Source organism: Petaurus breviceps, unplaced genomic scaffold (genome assembly GCF_028583685.1).
Source record: "Petaurus breviceps papuanus isolate PSGF00001 unplaced genomic scaffold, PetGlider_PUasm1.0 90847, whole genome shotgun sequence".
Lineage (NCBI taxonomy): Eukaryota > Metazoa > Chordata > Mammalia > Diprotodontia > Petauridae > Petaurus > Petaurus breviceps.
Window position 1 is genome coordinate 5299655 of NW_027187360.1, and position 9558 is coordinate 5309212.

General features: G+C 41.1%; 1 pseudogene; it reads right to left on the bottom strand.

The window, feature by feature from the left end:
- Positions 1–8043: 8043 nt before the first annotated feature.
- Positions 8044–8483, bottom strand: LOC138149592 (huntingtin-interacting protein K-like; annotated as a pseudogene).
- Between the last annotated feature and the right edge of the window lie 1075 nt (positions 8484–9558).

The following is a 9558-nucleotide window of genomic DNA, read 5'->3' on the forward strand; positions in this document are numbered from 1 at the left end:
CTATCTGGGTAACCTTTGTGCTATAAAAAGTTTGCAAGACAATTTCTGGGTAATTAATAATTTTATTAATCATATTAGCAGATGATTAATTAAAGGGGTCAGTGGTGCTATCTAATTCCTAAGATCCCTTGTGGAACCCACTCAATACTTATATGCCCTTGGAAGAGTGGGTGTTCCTAATTAACTCTGATTAATAATTAATGAGAAGAATGAATAGTTTAATGAGAGGTGGGCTTATTCTAATGAGGGACTGGGGAACATGACTGATCACTCAGTTCCAGGCAAAGACATATCTCTTATCCAGACTACCCACGTGGGGTAGTCTAGATAAAAGTGATTCCACCTCTTCTCAGACCTAGCTGAGTGGAACACAAAAGGCTGGAATTCACTTTAGATTAAATTCTTTGTAAGGTTTTCTAGTTGGGTAGGATAACAATTCCAAGATTTCATCTCATTATCCACCCTGTCCTTCAGAGAACTAGACCTTGACCTAATCTCCAAATGAGAGAGGGGAAAATATTCTGGATCTCCCCAATATTTGGTTATTTAACAATAATTTCTCTCACTTTGAACTAGTCACTCCCTCCCTCTGGGTCTGTTTCCTCCTAGAGACTAGCTCTAAGTCTATGATAATATGATCTTGGTTTTTCTGTGGGCTTTTTGTGGAATTTTGAGTGAATATGAAACATTTTACAGTGGGAAGGGTGGGTGGTTAGCTCCACACTGTTCTTTCCCTCTGTGAGGCTATAGCGACCTCATGAGTCACCCTATTTTGAAAACTTTCAGGTTGTATGTTAATATTCTGCCCACCTAGTCAGAGGGTACCAGGTACATTTTACCTGTCCCCACAAGTTGATTTGGCTAACTCATTGTCAAACTTCACAAAGTCATAAAAGGGAATTGAGAAAAGAACCTTAAGTCATAGAAAAGAATGTTTGTGCTACAATGTTTCCTAAACCATCTCATTTCCCTCAATTTACAGGTAATGAAACTGAGGCTCAGAGAGGTAAAGTAAATTTCTTTACATTCACACAATCAACAATTAAGGTAGGAATACAACTCAGGTCTCTTGGCTCCCAGTCTAGAGTTCTTTCTATTCTATGTCTCTAGAAATCGTGAAAACTTTCAAACCAAATTATTTTCTTCCTGTTCTTTTCTTGGCCATGTTGCTTTTCCTCAAACACAATCTCCAATCTCTGTGCCTTTGCCCTGGCTATGCCTCATGTCTGCAATGCATCCATACTTCACATAAACCTTTACTTCCATCAAGACTTGACTTGAGCACCTTTTATGTGAAGTCATTCCTATTCTGAGTGTCCTCCCTAATATCCTTGGATTATTTTGTATTTAGTCTCTTTATACTTATTCTTTATATACTTACATAAGTACCTGTTCTCTCTCCCAATAGAATGCAAACTCCTTGAGGTTAGGGACTGTTTCAGTTTTGTGTTTGCATCCCCAGCACCTAGCATAGTGCCTGACACATAGTAGGTACTTAATAAAGACATTTATTAGTAGTGGGCTAAGGAAGCAGCTAGTTAGTGCCACAGTGTACAGAGTGCCAGGCTTGGAGTCAAGAAGACTCATTTTCTGAGTTCAAATCTGGTCTCCTACACTTACTAGCTGTGTGACCCTAGGCAAGTCACTTAACCCTCTCTGCCTCAGTTCCTTCATCTATAAAATGAGGTGGAGAAGGAAATGTGGAATCACTCCAGTATCTCTACCAAGAAAAACCCAAATGGGGTCATGGAGAGTCTGACATGAATGAAAATGACTGAAAAAGCAGACTAAGTAATTAGAATTATAGGGATCATAGAGACAATAGAATTTATTACTAGAAGAGACCTTAGCTATCACTTAATTCAACCCCCTCATTTTGCAATGAAGAAATTGAAACAGAGGAAAAGTGACTTGAACAAAGTCATGCAGACATTACATAGAAGAACCAGGTTTGATCTCAGTTTCTCTGACTCTAAATGTCATGCCCTTTCTTTTCTATTCAATATTCTAGTGTTTTCTGTGCTGCTAATAGGAAAAGCCATCTTCAACCTTCCCAGACTCTTTCTTAACAAGATCCTTGTGAACCCAGCCCCAAGTATGGCGTGGGTCCCTGTGTCATGGTATTACATAGCACTTTTGACCTGGGGTCAAGAAGACCTTTAGATCTTTAGATATTTACTAGTTATGTGACTTTAGGCAAGTAGTTTGAAACCTCCCTGTGCCTTAGTTTCCTCATTTGTAAAATGAAGGGGTTGAACTTGTTGACCTCTGAGGTCCTTTCCAGTTCTAAATCTGTAATCTTATTGGCTCTCTGGTTCAACTCTATTATAAAAGACTTGGAGAAAATCACTCTTTTGAATAGCAGTGGTCCAACCACCACGTCCTATTTTGGTTTTTCGGGGAAAAAAATCTTTCCTGAGATGATTGAAGGTGTGAATCTCTGCTGAGGGGGTGTTGGTATAAGGCCAGTCATTTAAATTAAGGGGATTTAGAGGGCTTATTAAAAGCTTAAAATAGGATTGTTGAGATTCAGACAGTATATTAGTTAGATCTCAATTTCTGGTCTGGAGCCTCAATTGTCTAAAAAAAAAAAAAGCATTTGGATTCATTATATGCAACCTTTAAAGGTAAATTTTTTTTTGGTTAACATTTCTTCCTCCTCCCTTCCCCCTAACTTCTTCATTTCTAATAAATTAGGCTAATGACTTCCGGAGAGGTATACTCCTAGCACAGTTATTGTATTTTTGGCAAAGAGATATCCTGTTGGGATCAGAATAGAATCATTTAAAACCTTTAATCCTGTGGCAAGACTAAGTGTTTCTTTTGAATGGAACTTCAGCTCTTGAGTGGGGCCTTGAGGGCTCTGAGAAGCCCTTTAGAAACAAAATACTGAGCAGGGCCCCCAACCCTGAGTATTTTTAGCAGGACTCTCAAATATGGGACTGTGGGTGGGCCTGGGAGGCAGAGATTTAAGGGACTGATACGCATCTCTTCTTACCTTTGTAAGATGAGGGAGTTTTGTTTTTTGTCTAGATGAGAGATTTCTTCCCCATACCAAGAAGGAAAGATGCTATTACTCTTAGAGGGTGTTAGAGACAGTACTTTAGCAAATTCATCAACCAGTCCTAGTTCTTAAACCTCCCCAGTTCTTTGACTGAACTTATTCATTCGTTCATTCCATAAATATATACTTATTGAGTACCTGTTGTATACATGGGGTTAAATACTTTATTTTGTGGGAAGATCAAGATCGTCTTACCTGTTCTTGGTACAGTTAAGATGTACAAGGACATTGTTATATAAGGTGTGTGTGGCAGGTTAGAGGCCCACTAAGGAAGATTTCTTGAGAGCATAAGAGGAGCTAAGAAAAAGTAAGTGGATCTGTGCTTTTTTTCCGGACATTCGGGGTCTCTAGGGACTGATTGGAGCAACACAGAGAATGAGGAGAAGTGACAAGAAGAGAAAAGAAAAGCAAGAATTTTGGGGTGTAGAGCTAAGACCATTCTCTAGGTACATTCAGTGATTTATAAATCCAGGCAGAGTCATGCCACCTGTCAAGAGTAATGGAGACTTGTAAGTATATTCAAATTCATGTGAAGAATTGGCTCCACCAATACAGCCTGAATGTGTCTTTAACACTGGCAAAAATGTCCCAGAGGGGATGAGGAATATAAGGGGAAAGAGGAAATTTAAATTGTCCCTTTTTCTGTCTTGTTAGGGAACTGGGCTTATAAAATGAACTCATAAAGATCATTCTTCAGCAGAGCCAACTTCTCAGCATGTGATTTATAATACAGATCGTAGAATGTTCTAGCTTGAAGAGTCCTTAGAACATAGAATGTCAGAGCTGGAGGGAACCTTAGAACAAAAAGTTTAGAGAAAGAAGGGGCTTAAGAATAGCAACTATTAGAACTCAGGGAAGCTTTAGAACACAGAATGCCAGTGAGAAGGGATCTTATGGAGAATAGAATCTAACTCCGTCATTTACAGATGAGGGAACTGAGAGCCAGGGGGAAAAGACTTCCCTAAGGTCACATAATAAGTTCAGAATAGAACCAAGGCTGCATCCTTAGTCACATGACTCCCATCACAAGGCTTTCCTCCATGGTACCAGGATGCTCTGGAAAGGAAATGTCTCCTCAGGCCTCCTGATTTGGAGAACACGTGAAGGAAGCTCTGGCCTAAGTGATGTTGTGTAATGTTTTAGTACGATGTCAGTTAAATCAGGCTACCAGTGCAGAGAAGAGACAAGTGATGTACTTTGTAAAGTATAGTGGGAAACTGAAATCTAGTTTTGTTCCAGGTCTGCATTTGCTGGCTATGTGACCTTGGGTTACTCCCACTTACTCATCCATCAAATGGGACAGTTGGACACGATGTTCTCTCAGGTCCCTTTCAGCTTGAAAAACCCATAATTCTTGACAAGAGATGGAAGGCAGATAAAGAAAGAGGTGAATATTTCACTGAAAACCTGTTTTTCACACAGAAGTAGAAGTCGACATATTATTTCTTCAGAACTACTTTTAAGTGTCTCTCTTTAAGCTTCAGAGAATGTTTTCCTTAAGGCAGCTGTGACATTTGGTCATTTCTTTGTTCCTTGAGCTGAAAGCAAACTTTTCTGGGAGAGGAACTCGTTCTCTCTATCTCTCTCTTCTGTCTGTTTGTCTCTCTCTGTCTCTGTCTCTCTGTCTGTCTGTCTGTCTGTCTGCCTGTCTCTCCCTCTGGTGGTAGATGGGGTTGCAATTTCATATCTGGACTACTCCAAAGTCTCTTTGGCTAAACCCACCAAGGCTAAAACCAGGACCATATGGAGAGAAAAGGCAGAATCCTGAGTGCCCTGGAACTTTCTGAAGAATTTTAGAACAGTTAATACCTGACATCTGGCCTATAGCTTAATCTATGTATTCCTTAGCACATAGCAGCAATATATGTATGATCTCATGATGTAGCTAGGTGTAATGAATGGATAGAGTATTGGGTGAACTTAGAGTTGGGAAAATCTGAATTCAAATACAAATTCAAATACTCAGCTGTATGACCCTGGGCTAGTTACCTAACTTTTCTTAGTCTTAGTTCACCTATTTGTAAAACTGGTATAATTATATTATCTACTTCATAGGGTTGTAAAAATCAAATGAGATAATATATATGAAATATATGGAAATGAGGGGCGGCCAGGTAGCATAGCGAGTAAGAGCACCGGCTCCAGTGTTGAGAAGACCTGGAGATCGAATCCTGGGCTCAGACACTTAGCACCCACCCAGAAACACCTGGCCGTGTAACCTTGAGCAAGTTACTTAACCCCGATTGCTTTAAAAAAAATATATGGAAATGAGATAATATATAGAAAACACTTTTCAAAGCTTAAAGAGCTATATAAATGCTAGGTGTTGTTATTATTATTATTATTTTGTTATTGTTATGTTTTAGAGTCAAGATGACCTTAGGTATCATCTAGTCAATTCCTTCCTTTACAAATGAGGAAACTGAGGCCTCAAGAGGTATAGTGATATGTCCATAGTTACACAGAACACAAACAGCAGAATTAGGATTCAAACTAAGTTCCTCTGACTTTACCTCCAAATGTTCTTGCCACTGTCTCTCACAGCTGTATTTCTGTACTCTACCCTTGGATTTTGGTATCCAGTCCCCAACCCCAGAGTCAGAGATGTTTTAAGATGCCTTTAGCTTTGTAACTGAGGGCCAATAGTAAATACGCTGAACATTTAGAAGGCCCAGTACAAAAAAATCTCTGCTTTCCCTTTATTTCCTCTTAACCTGTAGCATTAGCCACTTTGACTCTACGTATACATCAGAAAGTCAAAGATTTGGCCAATATTTTGACTACAGTATTTGGCTCCAAATAATAATAGGTAGCAATTATATAGAGCTGTTTGTGAATATACACACATCTATATACATATCTATCTATATCTATATAACCTTCTCACAGGGTTATTATGAGGATCAAATGGAAATACACACATATACCATAAATACATATACATACATACATACATAAACAAATGCATAGACTTTAGCTTAGAAACTACCTCAGACTAGCTATGTGACCCTGGGCAAATCATTTAACCCCTTTTAGCCTGTTACATCATCTGTAAAATGAGGCAAATAATAGCAATCTCCTCACAGGGTTATTATGAGGATCAAATAAATACATGTGTGTGTGTGTGTGTGTGTGTGTGTGTGTGTGTGTGTGTGTGCGTGTGTGTAGTAAATGAGGCAGTTTTTAAGCTTAGATCTTCCTGGCTCCAATCCAGCTATCTACCCATTATACCACCTAGCTGTCTTAACAGAAGACCATCCAACTTCCCTAAGAATTTGCCCAAACATTTCCTCCTCCGTAAGTCCAGTCTTCGCTGGTTCATCTTCCTTCTCCCAGACCACCCCTAAATGTGAATGACCTGAAAAGATTCTCCCTTGTTCTCTTTTCTCTTTACATTATTTCTCTTGAGAATCTTATCCACTCTCATAACACTAATTTTCAACTCACTATATCCGTGCTGGACTTAGTTCAAACACCCTATTGGCTTAGCCCACTGCAGCTCAGGACTTCTAAACTGAAGTGCTCTACCAGCCCCAGTTTCCCCAGTGGCAGAGATTCCAGGAGTGCATCACCAAGGCTAGCAACTAACAAGAAGATGAGATGTGATAGCAGTAAATGTAAAAGGGTTCCAGAAATCACCCTCTCAAGTTCTAGATTAAGTAAATTAAGTAAAGGTCCTATACAGGTTAAAAAAAAAATCAGATTTATGAGTACAGGAGGAGAGGTCATGACTAAACATCAGTTTGTTCCAAAAGGATCTGAAGATTCTAGTGGATGGAGAGTGCTGTGTTTATCAAAAGCCTGATCTGGCGGCTGAGAAAGCTAGTGGCACAGACACTGAGCTGAGGATAATCCTACTGTCCTCTGCCCTGGTCAATCCATGTCTGCTGTATTGGGTCCAATTCTGAAGAAGATTGTTTGGAAGCTGTTGAGGATCCAGAGAAGGGCAGCTGGAAAGGACCCTGTGTTCACTCTCTGTGACTGAAGGGGATTGTATCAGCAATGCAATATTCACAATGCCTACTGAAATTACAGATATGCTGATGTAATTATCCATCACAAAATATATCAGGCTTGCTATATGGGGGAATAAGCTAGAAAATTTATTAAAATACCAAAAGACTGAGTCCCAAAACCAGAAAGTCAAAGCCATCAGAGTAGTTATGAAGTTGGCACAGGCAGATAAAGTAGAAAGCACCCACGTTCTCAAGCCTTTAAAACAGAACAGGCTACCTCATGCAAAGGTGCTCCTCTCCCCACTCACAGCAACCACCCAGCGTCCAGGAAGCGCGCTCCCAGAAGCTCCGGCCCCTGGCAGTCCTCAGCAGGAGTCCTTAGCAGAAATTCTGGCTAACTCAAAAAGGGGTTCGCGCTTCCACTGCTGCTGCCTCTGCTGCTGCTGCCCCCATGGCCGCCACTGCTAGCCACCGCAGGGACTCTAGCTTGGCTTCTGCTTCCTCTTGCTCCGCCCCTTCCTGCTATGTCAGCAAGTCCAATGGGGCATGGAAGATCTTTAAATCCCATAACCCTTACAGGGATAATATTTGTAAAGCACTTAGCATAGTCCCTGACACATAGTAGGGGCTTATTAAATACTTGTCTCCTTCCTCTTCTCCAATCTATGAGCATTAGTTGAAAGAATAAAGGATGTTTATTTAGCCTGCAGAACAGAGGTCTTTTGGTCTTTTGGACTGTGTGTGTGTGTGTGTGTGTGTGTGTGTGTAACTTGATAACTGTGTTCTTAGATTTTAAGGGCTGTCATGTGGGAAACAGGATTAACCATGTTCTATGTGGCACCAAAGGAGAGATTACCTCCATTTTGTGGAAATGGATAAGACTAGTAGGTGGTGGCACAGGTTCAAAGAAAAGATGGGACCCTCATACTATGCTGTCTCCCGTGAGCTTGACCCTGATCATTCTTGTCCTCTGAGGCAGGCTCTGTGTTCAGCTCCCTCCAGATGCTGAGTGGACCATTTAGTTGTTTTTTTTTTCAGGGTGGGGGAAAGAAAGAAACCTTTATTCCAATAAATAAATCCATCAAGGTGTGGCCATTCAAAGGTTAGTTGGTAAGGGTAAGAAGAGCTTCTACTACATTGCCCATGTGTTCCCGCAAACTCCATTCTGCTGCTGTCCATGAGATTTGCATCTCCATCTTATTAGTTCCAGATCTTCCTTCTTGATGGTAACTTTTGCCAGTTCCTCCTCCCGCTCCTGCTTGGCCTTCTGCTCCCAGGACCTCTTGTCTCCAGTCACTAACATCGCTGTCTCCATGTTGGAGCCCGTCACTGACAGGTTGGAGCCCTGGATCTGCTTCTCATATACATAGTGTGTCACTTGTCCCAGGTCAGCCGCTCCAGGGGCAGCTCCGGCAGCTTGGTTCAGTCTCCAGCTCCAATTTTATATCACCCTTGGTCGCCATCTCATCTCAGTCCCATTCAGTTTTTTTTCAGGGGCACCACTCTTATTTTCTGCATTGCTAGTTGTTTCTTGATCTGATGAGAGGAAGGAAGAAACTATCAGAAAAGGCCAGCTATTCCATGGCTTCCTCCCTATGAGAACTCCTTCTACCGTGAATAAGACTAAGTAAACTTCAGTATTCCTCTGCCACTTTTTCCTGTTTCTCTTCTTTCCTGAACTTGCCTCTCCTTGTCTCCATATCTTTTGTTTCTTATCCAGCTCTCTACTCGGGCTTCTACCCTGCTGCTTCTGGGTTTCTTCCTACCTGGACCAGCATTCTCCCCCAACCAGACCCTCAGAATTTCTTACTCAGAATGCTTGGAGAAATAAAAGCACTCAACTTTGGAACTCCCAACCTGGGCATAAGCCATCTTGATTTCAGTCAGCCATCAGAGTCCTGTTGACATCTGCCCAGTGGTGGCATTCTCCCCCCTCCCTTCCCTTGCCCTTGGCACAGTAATCAAATCCATTGTACCATTCCTTCTGGAAAGGGCATGTCAGTGAACATTCCTATGGATCAACTTGCCATCCTTTTACCTTCCCACACCAAAATTCTCTTCTCTGACCATCACTCCTCTATAGGTGTTGCTTTCCTCTATAAGAATGTAAGCTTCTCGAGGACAGGGAATTATTCACTTTTTTGTTTTTGTGTCCTCTGCACTTAGCATGGGGCCTGGCATATAGTAAGTGCTTAATAAATGCTCATTTAATTGTTCATTCATACATGCATTCATTTTAGATGCAGCCCACTGTCCTCTGATCCAAGGAGAGTCATACCATCTGGGAAGAGTGAGAGCAGTGATTGGGACCCCTTTGCAAGCAGATCAGAAATAGAAATTAGATTGCCATCCTCAGAAGCAATGTCAAGGGAGTCGTGAGGCACTCAAAAATCAGGCAGTATCTAATCACTGGAGGGGGGAGAAATATGTATCAATTGCTGTCTGATCACAGTATTGTCTAAACAGCTCTTTGAATTTATAAATGACATGCACTGTGGGTATTTTTAGCTCATGCTATTCAGAATCTGAACAGTTTTT